The sequence below is a fragment of the Oncorhynchus kisutch genome, linkage group LG13 (assembly GCF_002021735.2).
Source record: "Oncorhynchus kisutch isolate 150728-3 linkage group LG13, Okis_V2, whole genome shotgun sequence".
Taxonomy (NCBI): domain Eukaryota; kingdom Metazoa; phylum Chordata; class Actinopteri; order Salmoniformes; family Salmonidae; genus Oncorhynchus; species Oncorhynchus kisutch.
The window spans coordinates 49,650,027-49,663,370 of record NC_034186.2 but is presented as its reverse complement, the minus strand read 5'-3'; positions in this window follow the sequence as shown (position 1 = coordinate 49,663,370).

Below are 13,344 nucleotides of genomic sequence, written 5' to 3'. Positions count from 1 at the left end.
GTTTTCATCAAGGATCTCTCTGTACTTTGCTCCATTCAATTTTCTTGAACCTGACTATTCTACTAGTTCCTGCCGCTGAAAAACATCCCCACAGCATGATGCTGCCACCACCATGCTTCACCGTAGGGATGGTGCCAGGTTTACTCCAGACGTGACGCTTGGCATTCAGGCAAAGGCGTTCAATCTTGGTTTCATCAGACCAGAGAATCTTGTTTATCATGGTCTGAGAGTCTTTAGGTGCCTTTTGGCAAACTCCAAGCAGGCTGCCATGTGCCTTTGACTGAGGAGTGGCTTCCATCTGGCCACTCTACCATAAATGCCTGATTGGTGGAGTGCTGCAGAGATGGTTGTCCTTCTGGAAGGTTCTCCCATCTCAACAGAGGAACTCTAGAGCTCTGTCAAAGTGACCATCGGGTTCTTGGTCATCTCCCTGACCAAGGCCCTTCTCTCCCGATTGCTCAGTTTGGCTGGGGGGCCAGCTCTAGAAAGAGTTGTTGTTCCAAACTTCTTCCATTTAAGAATGGAGGCCACTGTGTTCTTGAGGATCTTCAATGCTGCAGAAATGTTTTGGTACTCTTCCACAGATCTGGCCTCTACACAGTCCTGTCTCGGAGCTCTGCGAACAATTCCTTCAACCTCATGGCATGGTTTTTGCTCTGACATGCACTTTCAACTGTGGGACCTTATATAGGCAGGTATGTGCCTTTCCAAATCATGTCCAATCAATTTTAATTTACCACAGGTGGAGTCGATTAAAGTTGTAGAAACATCAAGTATAATCAATGGAAACAGGATGCACCTGCGCTCAATTTAGAGTCTCACAGCAAAGGGTCTGAATACTTATGTAAATAAGGTATTTGTTTTTTAATTGCTAAAAACTTGTTTTCACTTTGTCATTATGGGGTATTGTGTGTAGATTGCTGAGGAAAATGTTGTATTTAATCCACTGTAGAATAATGCTGTAACGTAACAAAATATGGAATAAGTCAAGGGGTCTGAATACTTTCCAAAGGCACTGTACAATAAATGAGTCAGGCAATATGTGTTTTGAGAACATGATGCGTTATTGAAGTCTGAGAGTATTACGTTCATCTGATTAGTCATTGAACAAGATAAATGGGGTACAATGGAAATTGAAGAACAGAATGGAAATAAGGCCCTGGGCTTTGGGGTTTTTGATGTATTGAATTTTGTCTCCAGCTAGAGCAGCCTACTACTTTTAATTATCCAATCAATTATATCAATTAATCTAAAGGATGTGGTAGTGATGAACACTTGATCTAAAAATGGTTATTGGGTTGAAGAGAGTCAGACAATAGATGCGAGGCTAAGGCCAAGGTACAATACTCACAGTAAATCACGAGCCAACCCTTATGACACACTACCTCAAAGTCAGCAACGTACAATACAAAACATCTTATGCAATACAGAAGCAGTATTTTGAAAATGAAGGCAACAGACCAACAGCAATATCTCTTCTACCATTGCCAGCTATTACGTTATGATTGTTTGGACAACTGCACTGTCAAAGAAGTTGCTAAACTGTTTCTGGAATTACATTTGACCAAAATACTCTTGTTCCGTGATGGCTGGCACTAGCCCATGCACAGATAAACCGACAGCTCTCTTCCCTGCCTGAGGGTACTGGTGCTCCCAGTGCATTGTGCCACCCACTGGCCCAGGAGCCAAGGGGGGAACCTTACCACTGCTATGCAGATAGCCAAATGATACTCACTCATGCAAATGAACTGTGGCATTAATCTCCCCACACACTCAGATTAGTCAGGTTAATCAAGAGGGATTTTATCACTAATGCCATAAAGAGGCTTAGGTGTTGGTTAAAGCCACCGGGGCATGGCCGATGAGTGGATGGTCAATTATCTGATAGGGAAATATGGCAAATGTGTATGGAAATGCTGCGTGGATACAGCTGTCAGTCATCAACATCAGCGTGGGCTGTGATGAGCTCTGTCAGACTTAGATACTGGGGTCCACGTGTCTCGACAACACACACACAAACACATCTAGAGTATGATGAAAGTGAAAAAGAGTTGTGTTTTTTCGTCCATCTGTGTAAATCTGAATCAGTTTTACATGTGCATTTTATGACCATAGGAGTCTCGGCGCCCTTCTGAACATTTCTGATTATATAGGATTATAATATACTTATACTATGGTTCTTGTGGATGTGAAAAAATGTGTTATCTTTTTCAAATAGTCAAATCAAATCAAATTTTATTTGTCACATACACATGGTTAGCAGATGTTAATGCGAGTGTAGCGAAATGCTTGTGCTTCTAGTTCCGACAATGCAGTAATAACCAACAAGTAATCTAGCTAACAATTCCAAAACTACTACCTTATAGACACAAGTGTAAGGGGATAAAGATATGTATCACCGCCGTACCAGGCGGTGATACAGCCCGCCAGGATGCTCTCAATTGTGCATCTGTAGAAGTGTGAGTGCTTTTGGTGACAAGCCAAATTTCTTCAGCCTCCTGAGGTTGAAGAGGCGCTGCTGCGCCTTCTTCACGATGCTGTCTGTGTGGGTGGACCAATTCAGTTTGTCTGTGATGTGTATGCTGAGGAACTTAAAACTTACTACCCTCTCCACTACTGTTCCATCGATGTGGATAGGGGGGTGTTCCCTCTGCTGTTTCCTGAAGTCCACACTCATCTCCTTAGTTTTGTTGACGTTGAGTGTGAGGTTATTTTCCTGACACCACACTCCGAGGGCCCTCACCTCCTCCCTGTAGGCCGTCTCGTAGTTGTTGGTAATCAAGCCTACCACTGTTGTGTCGTCCGCAAACTTGATGATTGAGTTGGAGGCGTGCGTGGCCACGCAGTCGTGGGTGAACAGGGAGTACAGGAGAGGGCTCAGAACGCACCCTTGTGGGGCCCCAGTGTTGAGGATCAGCGGGGTGGAGATGTTGTTGCCTACCCTCACCACCTGGGGGCGGCCTGTCAGGAAGTCCAGTACCCAGTTGCACAGGGCGGGGTCGAGACCCAGGGTCTCGAGCTTGATGACGAGCTTGGAGGGCACTATGGTGTTAAATGCCGAGCTGTAGTCGATGAACAGCATTCTCACATAGGTATTCCTCTTGTCCAGATGGGTTAGGGCAGTGTGCAGTGTGGTTGAGATTGCATCGTCTGTGGACCTATTTGGGCGGTAAGCAAATTGGAGTGGGTCTAGGGTGTCAGGTAGGGTGGAGGTGATATGGTCCTTGACTAGTCTCTCAAAGCACTTCATGATGACGGTAGTGAGTGCTACTCAGTTACCTTAGCTTTCTTGGGAACAGGAACAATGGTGGCCCTCTTGAAGCATGTGGGAACAACAGACTGGGATAGGGATTGATTCAATATATCCGTAAATACACCAGCCAGCTGGTCTGCGCATGCTCTGAGGGCGCGGCTGGGGATGCCGTCTGGGCCTGCAGCCTTGCGAGAGTTAACACGTTTAAATGTTTTCCTCACGTTGGCTGCAGTGAAGGAGAGTCCACATGTTTTGCTTGCGGGCTGTGTCAGTGGCACTGTATTGTCCTCAAAGCGGGCAAAAAAGTGATTTAGTCTGCCTGGGAGCAAGACATCCTGGTCCGTGACGGGGCTCGTTTTCTTTTTGTAATCCGTGATTGACTGTAGACCCTGCCACATACCTCGTGTCTGAGCCGTTGAATTGAGATTCTACTTTGTCTCTATACTGATGCTTAGCTTGTTTGATTGCCTTGGAGGGAATAGCTACACTGTTTGTATTCGGCGCTTTCAGTTTCACGCGAATGCTGCCATCAATCCACGGTTTCTGGTTTGGGAATGTTTTAATCGTTGCTATGAGAACGACATCTTCAACGCACGTTTGAATGAACTCGCTCTAGTTCTAATGAACTAGTCTATTCTTTACCAGTACTGCATCTAGTATGCAGTCTGTTGACAAATATAACACACACACACACAGACACACATGAGCACATGGTCAGCCCCAGTATAGCACAGAGATTTGAACCCGCAACCCTCTGCCTCTATTAATATTTGTGCAAATATTCCTTGATTTGTTCCCTGAGTCAAAGGGATGGAAACTCTGTGAGTACTACACTTACTATGTTTTGGAGAAATTGGTGTGTGCCTGCTGGGAAATTACTTCTGTGAGACTTTACACCTTAAAATGGAATCTAACAGAGTACAAGTTCTTTAAACTGGTACTTTTCCTACACAAATCTTTTGTATTAGACAAATTGTCCATGACGACATTGTAGACCAACATGGTGACCTGCTGTACACCCACCCACCCCCCCACCCCTCCCCTCCAGAGCTCTGTCGGGGAGGGTACAGTCGTCAGTGCGACGTACGTCTCCCTTCTCGATAGGGCATCCGCGTTTCCATGCTTCACCCCTGGGAGCACAGCGCTTCCTTCAGACGGCTGAATGCCGCTTCTGTCTCGTTCGTCCATTTCACTGTTTTTGGGAGGCGGGCCCTGGTTAGATCGGTGAGGGGGGAAGCTATAGCCGCAAAGTTGGGGATAAATCGGCTACAGTATACTCCCAGTCCCAGGAAGGACTTGACCGGTGTCTTGGTGGGTGGAACGGGTCAGTCACGAACCGCATGAACCTTCCTCTCCTGGGGCTTGACATTCCCCCTTCAGATCAAATACCTCAGGTACTCCACCTCGTCGAAACCTAGTTTGCACTTCTTGGGGTTTGCGTTCAACCCGGCTTGTCTGAGCGTGTCCAGCCCTGCCTGGATGCGCTTCAAGTGCTATTCCCAACCTTGGCTGTGGATGATGATGGCATCCAAATAGGCCGCTGCGTACTGCTGGTGGGGTCGAAGTACTTCGTTCATCAGCCGTTGGAATGTGGGCGGAGCTCCGTGGACACCGAACGGGAGCACCCGGTACTGATACAACCCGTCTGGTGTCGAAAACGTGTCTTCTCCCGGGAGGAGGCTGCCAACGGTACCTGCCAATATCCTTTGGTCAGGTCAAGGGTGCTGATGTACGGGGCCTTTCCTCGGTCGATGAGCTCGTCCACCCTTGGCATGGGATATGCGTTCACCCTCCGGATACCGTTCACCCTCCGGAAATCGTTACAGAAGCGGAGGCTACTGTCCAGTTTGGGCACCAATATGATGGGGCTGCACCATGCACTGTGGGACTCTTTTCAACAACCCCCATCCTCATCATAGCCTCCACTTCCTGCTTCACGGCCTTCCTTCGGGCCTCCGGAATCCGATATGGCCTCTTTCTTACCGTTTCGCCGGGCCGGGTATGGATGTGGTGTTCAATGAAGGTCGCGCAGCCCAGCTTCTCGGAGAACACCGCCGTGTTCCGATCGACAAGCTCCCTGAGCTCTTGCTTCTGGGCCGGGTCGAGGGCCTCATTGCTCGGGACCACCACTGGTCCCGTTGGCGTCCTGGATCCCGACCATAACACAGCCAAGGCTGTCCTCTCGTGCCACTTCTTCAACAGGTTCACGTGTTAAATCTGTTGAGGTTTCCATCTTCCTGGTTGGCGTACGCGATAATTGACAGGTCCCATCTTCTCGAAGACCTCGTATGGTCCGTGCCATGTTGCCAGGAACTTACTTTCGGCCGTAGGGATTAAGACCAACACCCTGTCTCGCATCTGGAATTCTCGGGGCTGGGCTTCCCGATTGTAGACCTGGGCTAGGGCGCCTTGGGCCTTCTCCATATGTTCCCTCATGAAGGGCTATATGGCTGTCATCCGCTCCCTTATCGTCTCCACATGCTCTACCACGCTGCGTAATGGGGTCGGTTGGGCTTACCACATCTCCTTTGCGAGGTCCAGTAGGCCGCTTTACCTCCTCCCATAGAGGAGTTCGAACGGGGAAAACCCAGTGGAGGAATGGGTTACTTCTCAGATTGAGAACATTAGGTGGGGTAGTAGCTGGTCCCAGTTCTTCCTGTACTGCTTGATGACCTTCCACAGCATCTGTTTGAGCCTTTTATTAAAGCACTCGACGAGCCCATCCGTCTGCGGGTGAAAAACGGAGGTACGGATCTGCTTGATCTGCAGGAGGGCACACAACTCTTTCATGAGGCGGAACATAAACTCCGTACCTTGGTCTGTCAAGATCTCGTTCGGGATGCCCACCAAGCTAAATAGGTGGAACAGCTCTCGGGCGATACCCTTGGATACCGCCGTAAGTAGTGGATTGGCCTCGGGATACCGGGTGGCATAATCTACTATCACCAGGATGTACAGGTGTCCTCATGCTGTTTTTACCAGGGGTCCCACTACCAGGGGTCCATGGCGATGCATTCAAAGGGCACCCCGATGATTGGTAGGGGGACCAATGGGCTTCGGAAGTGGGCTTTCGGGGCCGTGAGTTGACACTCCCGGCAGCTGCGACAGTAGTCTTCCACAGCCATCCTCATCCCGGGCCAGTGGAACCGGGCGGCGATCCGTTCCTGGGTCTTCTCCATTCCCAGTGCTCCCCCAACAGGTGGGTGTGGGCCAGCTGAAGAACGGTTCCCACGTACCGTCGGGGCAGCAACAAAACCTCTCGAAGTTCCCCCTGTTGGCATGACACCTGACACAAAAGGTTATTCTTGATTTGGAAATGGGGGTATCGCCAGTCACTCACCCCCAGAAGTAGGTGTCCATCCACCGCTATCACTTGGGCTGCGGCGGCTTTCAAGTTTGGAACCTCCCACTGGGCCGTCCCGAATTGTCCCCTCAGTTGGCCCTCAGCGGGGGTCTCGACTGGCCCCTCAAAATCGAGGGGGAGGATGGGCTCCTCCTTCAGGGGTTCCCCAGGGGGTTCGGGTTCCGGCGCTCCCTCCGACTCTAGAGCCATAGACCCATGCTGGTTAACTGGTTGCTTCCGGGCCGCACAGGCTATAGGTCGTCCCCGCTCTCTTCTTCGGCCGGCTCGTACCTTCTTCCTCAACTCGTGCCCCCATAGGGCCGTGAACAGCGAACAATCGCGTCCCACTAGGAGAGGTACCGGCAACTCTGGCACGGCACCCACCACCATCTGGCAGCTCCCTTGTGACGTCACAATGGTGCTCCATACTGTTGGATACCGCTTTATGCCACCGTGAAGCCAGGAAATGGACATCTCCCAACCCCTTTCGTTCTCCTGGTTCAGCAGGCTCGTGGTTACGAGCATAACCATACTTCCGGAGTCCAATAGCGCTTCCGTGTTGTGTCCCATCAACCTTCACCAGGACCATGGGTGCAGTTGATTCGGAGTGCGTCCAACAGGAGGTGACATAGTTCACAGCATGACCCACCTCGCCGCCAGGGCTAGCTGATGGCATCGACTCCTCCCGAGCCTGGCAATTCCAGGCAATGTGCCCCCGGGCGCCACACTCAAAACACCTCCTTTGGTCTCCATCTACCTGGGGTCGTAGGGATGGGTCGGACCTACCCCAGACGGGGTACACCGTGGTGGGGCTGTCCTTCCGTCCCCTCGGACGGGTCGCCGACTCATCCCGGCTCCCACTCAGCAGGGACTGCGTGTTATGATGCGTCTCCACTGCTTCCAGGAGGCCCTCCAAGGTCCAGGGTGCGCATAGACTCGCTGCACTCTTCATGTCGTAGGGTAGCGCCCGTAAGAAGCGATCCAGGACCACTTTGTTGAGGATGGATACGTCGGTTAGGAGCCATGCCCTGGTGACGCACAGTAGGTCGCTCATCTGTGCTCGGGGTTATGCGTCGGCTACGAACCTCCAGTCATGGAACCGTTGAGCCTGATGGGCCAGGCTGTACCCGTAGCGGCTGAGTATCTCCCATTTGAGTCCGTCGTAATTAGCCACCTGTTCGTCGTTCAGGTCCCAATATGCCTTTTGGGCATTTCCAAAGAGGAGCGGGGCCAGCAGACTGGCCCAATTCAGCCTTGGCCATCCTTCCTGTAGAGCTGTCCGTTCAAACATACAGAGGGAGGTTTCGATGTCATCGTCTTCCGTGAGTTTGAGTAAAAACTGGTTGGGATGTGATTCAGGAGACGCTCCTCCTTGCAGCTTCCCGATTTCCTCAATGAGGTGGGCGTTTTGTAATCGCTGTTCCTCCAGCGTTCGTTCCTGAACTGCCTGTTGTGCTTGTTGGGCCTGGACGAACTGAGCTATCAACTCATCCATGCTGATGCTGCATACACGTCAACCCTGATCTGACCACGTTATCAGAAGGCCCGCATTCTCCACCACTTGTGGCAGACCAGGGGGTTGGGTCAAGATGTTTACACAGATCAGACACGGTCAGAGTATTATTAGCTCAGTTTCAAGGGTGTTTATTAAATAATAAAATCAAAAGAAAAGGAGACCCTTTCCGGGATACCGTCTTCTGGGCTTGACTAAAGCTAAATGAGTTAACTTGAATTGGAGGTAAGATTAAGAATTGGAAACTACTTGTGCGAAGCTCTTAGTTCATGCGGCCATCTCGTTCAAGGGTCACATGATCCTAGATTTGTCCAGTTTTAAACATTTTCAAATGTTACATCTTTTACTAAACTTGTATTTTCTTAGTCAAAGTAAAGTGAAACAGGATGGTCATAATGCTTCTTGACTGTGTCATGAAGTGTATTTTCTAAAATTTATTTAAAATATGATGAAAAAAAACAGGACAGTGAAGAATTCATTACAACAACAAATGATTTAAGAAACACACTTTCAAACGAAAGGAAACTTCTTGGCAGGGAAAAAACGAATGTAAATAAATGTGGGTTTTGACACTCTCATATGGGCCTCATAACCAGCCCTAAAATAACGTGTCACAACAGGAGTAAATATATGGATCATGACAGTTTTATGACAAGTTATGTCAGCTGTTATTACATATTATGACATGGTTATGCAGTGTTAACGTGTTATGACACTGGGTGTCAAGTAAAGTGTTACCAGAGATGACTAGACAGGACATGAGATACTCTAGTGCAGGGTTTCGCAAACTTGGTCCTAGGGCCACGCCTCTGTTCAATTTTTTATGTTTTATTTATTTCACCTTTATTTAACCAGGTAGGCCAGTTGAGAACAAGTTCTCATTTGCAACTGCGACCTGGCCAAGATAAAGCAAAGCAGTTCGACACAACAACACAGAGTTACACATGGAATACACAAACATACAATCAATAATACAGTAGAAAAATATACAGCATGTGCAAATGAGGTAGGATAAGAGAGGTAAGGCAATAAATAGGCCATGGTGGCGAAGTAATTACAATATAGCAATTAAACACTAGAATGGTCAAATGTGCAGTAGATTAATGTGCAAGTAGAGATACAGGGGTGCAAAGGAGCAAGATAAATAAATACAGTATGGGGATGAGGTAGATTGGATGGGCTATTTACAGATGAGCTATGTACAGGTGCAGTGATCTGTGAGCTGCTCCGACAGCTGGTGCTTAAAGCTAGTGAAGGAGGTAAGAGTCTCCAACTTTAGTGATTTTTGCAGTTCGTTCCAGTCATTGGCAGCAGAGAACTTGAAGGAGAGGTGGCCAAAGGAAGAATTGTCTTTGGGGGTGACCAGTGAGATATACCTGCTGGAGCGTGTGCTACAGGTGGGTGCTGCTATGGTAACCAGTGAGCTGAGATAAGGCGGGGCTTTACCTAGCAGAGACTTGTAGATGACCTGGAGCCAGTGGGTTTGGCGACGAGTATGAAGTGAGGGCCAGCCAACGAGAGCATACAGGTCGCAGTGGTGGGTAGTATATGGGGCTTTGGTGACAAAAATGGATGGCACTGTGATAGACTGCATCATATTTGTTGAGTAGAGTGTTGGAGGCTATTTTATGCCATCACCGAAGTCGAGGATCGGTAGGATGGTCAGTTTTACGAGGGTATGTTTGGCAGCATGAGTGAAGGATGCTTTGTTGCGAAATAGGAAGCCGATTCTAGATTAAATTTTGGATTGGAGATGTTTAATGTGATTCTGGAAGGAGAGTTTACAGTCTAACCAGACACCTAGGTATTTGTAGTTGTCTACATATTCCAAGTCCGAACCGTCCAGAGTAGTGATGCTGGACGGGCGGGCAGGTGTGAGCAGCGATCGGTTGACGAGCATGCGTTTAGTTTTACTTGCATTTAAGAGCAGTTGGAGGCCACAGAAGGAGAGTTGTATGGCATTGAAGCTCATCTGGAGGTTCATTAAGTTGTGCATGAAGAGGATGTGGTACTGGTCCTATAAGCACTGATAGGCTTACCATGTGATTTGAACCAATAACACAGTCTCAATATCAGTACTGCCATACAAGCTCACTAAACAGAATTGTCGGTGGTAAAGGGATTACATAACTTCACCAGTCCGCGGTGTCTCGTTTGGCTCTGGTTAGAGACACAGTCACGCTCCCAATAAACCCTGCTCCTATTTTCTAACCATCATCTATGCATGTGGCCAGTTTATGTTGAGGTAGGGCATGTTAATATTTTATCTGAATTATTAATATTCGTCTCCCCTATTTCTTAATACACTTCATTTACCTACAACCTCTGGGTGACTGCTTGTTCTCGGATAGAGCAGTACCACAAGTTGTCCCTACTGATTCACACAGAGATACAGGATGTGTGCACTTCACATTCCTAGCTGCCTTGTTTGCAATTTGTACAGCGGCAAGTGTCTGTCTGAGCTTGGCTGTATGACTTCGAGAAGAGAAACCTCATGGCTTGTCTTCTAAGTGCAGAGGCACTGTAGAGCAGAGGTCACTAGTGCTCCTCATCTGCCTTGTCAGAAGGAGATTATGCTTGTCATCCCAGAGCCATAAAGAGCCTTCAAGATTTAAGGAACAGAATAATAAATCTCAGTATCTCTGTTAGTTTATGGGTAAAGAGCTGGGTGCCATCTCCAGTTATGTTTTTATTATGTCAACACATTCATACTGCATCATACTTTATCACTCTGTCTAAAAATTAACACATCCATCACTGTAGCAATTATCTGATATGACAATCATTTATAAATACATTTCTAAATGTAGTGACTGGACTGCTTTGCCCACAGTGGTGGAAAAAGTACCCAATAGTCCTACTTGAGTAAAAGTAAAGATACCTTCATAGAAATTGACTCAAGTAAAATTAAGTCACCCAGTAAAATACTACTTGAGTAAAAGTCTAAAAGTATTTGGTTTGAAATATTCTTAAGTATCAAAAGTAAAAGTAAACAATCATTTTTAATTCCTTATATTAAGCAAAGCAGATGGTCACATTCTCTAGTTTTTATTTATTTACATACAGCCAGAGGCTCAAGCCAATACTCAGACATAATTTACAAACTGTTACGGCTTTCTTCCGTCGAAGGAGAGTCGGACCAAAATGCAGCGTGGTTAAATCGAGACATCTTTAATAACGATGAAAACGAACAATACATAAACAACAAACGGAATAGTGAAAACCTAATACAGCCTGTCTGGTGACAACTAACACAGAGACAGGGACAATCACCCACAAAACACACACTGAAACCCAGGCTACCTAAATATGGTTCCCAATCAGAGACAATGAGAATCACCTGACTGATTGAGAACTGCCTCAGGCAGCCATAGACTATGCTAGACACCCCTACTCAGCCACAATCCCAATACCTACTAAAACCCCCAATACCACAACACAACACAAAATAACCCCATGTCACACCCTGGCCTGACCAAATAAATATATAAACACAAAATACTAAGACCAGGGCATGACAGAACCCCCCCCCCCCCCCCCCCCAAGGTGCGGACTCCCGGCCACACACTAAAACCCATAGGGGAGGGTCCGGGTGGGCGTCTGTCCACGGTGGCGGCTCCGGCTCGGGACGTGGACCCCACTCCAACCAAGTCTTAGTCCCCCTGTAACGCGTCCTTTGATTGCCGCGGAAAAAGCCTCTAAGAAATAGCTAGCTTCAGAAAAAGCTAGCGCCAGGAGCAAGAGGACCCGTCCCCCAAACAATGTCAACCTCTAACTCTGTTGAAGACATCCTTTCTGAGCTGAGACCTAATAACCCTCACCAAGGACCCCACTGGATTGAGGGGCAGCTCGGGACTGAGGTAGAAGCTCGGGACTGAGGTAGAAGCTCGGGACTGAGGTAGAAGCTCGGGACTGAGGGGCAGCCCGGGACTGAGGGGCAGCCCGGCACTGAGGGGCAGCCCGGCACTGAGGGAAAGCCCAGCACTGAGGGAAGGCCCAGCACTGAGGGAAGGCCCAGCACTGAGAGGAAGCTCAGCACTGAGAGAAGGCCCAGCACTGAGAGGAAGCTCAGCACTGAGAGGAAGCTCAGGCAGGTAGTTTGCTCCAGCAGATCCTGGCTGGCTGGCGGATCTGGAAGAGTCTGGTTGACTGGCAGATCTGGAAGAGTCTGGCTGACTGGCAGATCTGGAAGAGTCTGGCTGACTGGCAGATCTGGAAGAGTCTGGCTGACTGGCAGATCTGGAAGAGTCTGGCTGCTCTGGCTGCTCCATGCAGACTGGCGGCTCTGGCTGCTCCATGCAGACTGGCGGCTCTGGCTGCTCCATGCAGACTGGCGGCTCTGGCTGCTCCATGCAGACTGGCGGCTCTGGCTGCTCCATGCAGACTGGCGGCTCTGGCTGCTCCATGCAGACTGGCGGCTCTGGCTGCTCCATGCAGACTGGCGGCTCTGGCTGCTCCATGCAGACTGGCGGCTCTGGCTGCTCCATGCAGACTGGCGGCTCTGGCTGCTCCATGCAGACTGGCGGCTCTGGCTGCTCCATGCAGACTGGCGGCTCTGGCTGCTCCATGCAGACTGGCGGCTCTGGCTGCTCCATGCAGACTGGCGGCTCTGGCTGCTCCATGCAGACTGGCGGCTCTGGCTGCTCCATGCAGACTGGCGGCTCTGGCTGCTCCATGCAGACTGGCGGCTCTGGCTGCTCCATGCAGACTGGCGGCTCTGGCTGCTCCATGCAGACTGGCGGCTCTGGCTGCTCCATGCAGACTGGCGGCTCTGGCTGCTCCATGCAGACTGGCGGCTCTGGCTGCTCCATGCAGGCTGGCAGGAGACTCCAGCAGCGCTGTAGAGGAGGAAGGCTCTGGCAGCGCTGAACATGCGGGAGACTCCGGCAGCGCAGGAGAGGAGGAAGGCTCTGGCTGCGCTAAACAGGCAGGAGACTCCAGCAGCGCTGTAGAGGAGGAAGGCTCTGGCTGCGCTAAACAGGCGGGAGACTCCAGCTGCTAAACACAAAATACTAAGACCAGGGCGTGACACAAACAAAGCATGTGTTTTGTGATTCCACCAGAACAGAGGCAGTAGGGATGACTAGAGATAAGTGTGTGAATTAGACAATTTTCAAAATGTAACGAGTACTATTGCGTGTCAAGGCAAAATATATGGAGTAAAAAAGTACATACTTTTCACTACATTCCTAAAGAAAATGTAAAAGATGTCAAAAATATAAAATAGCAAAGTAA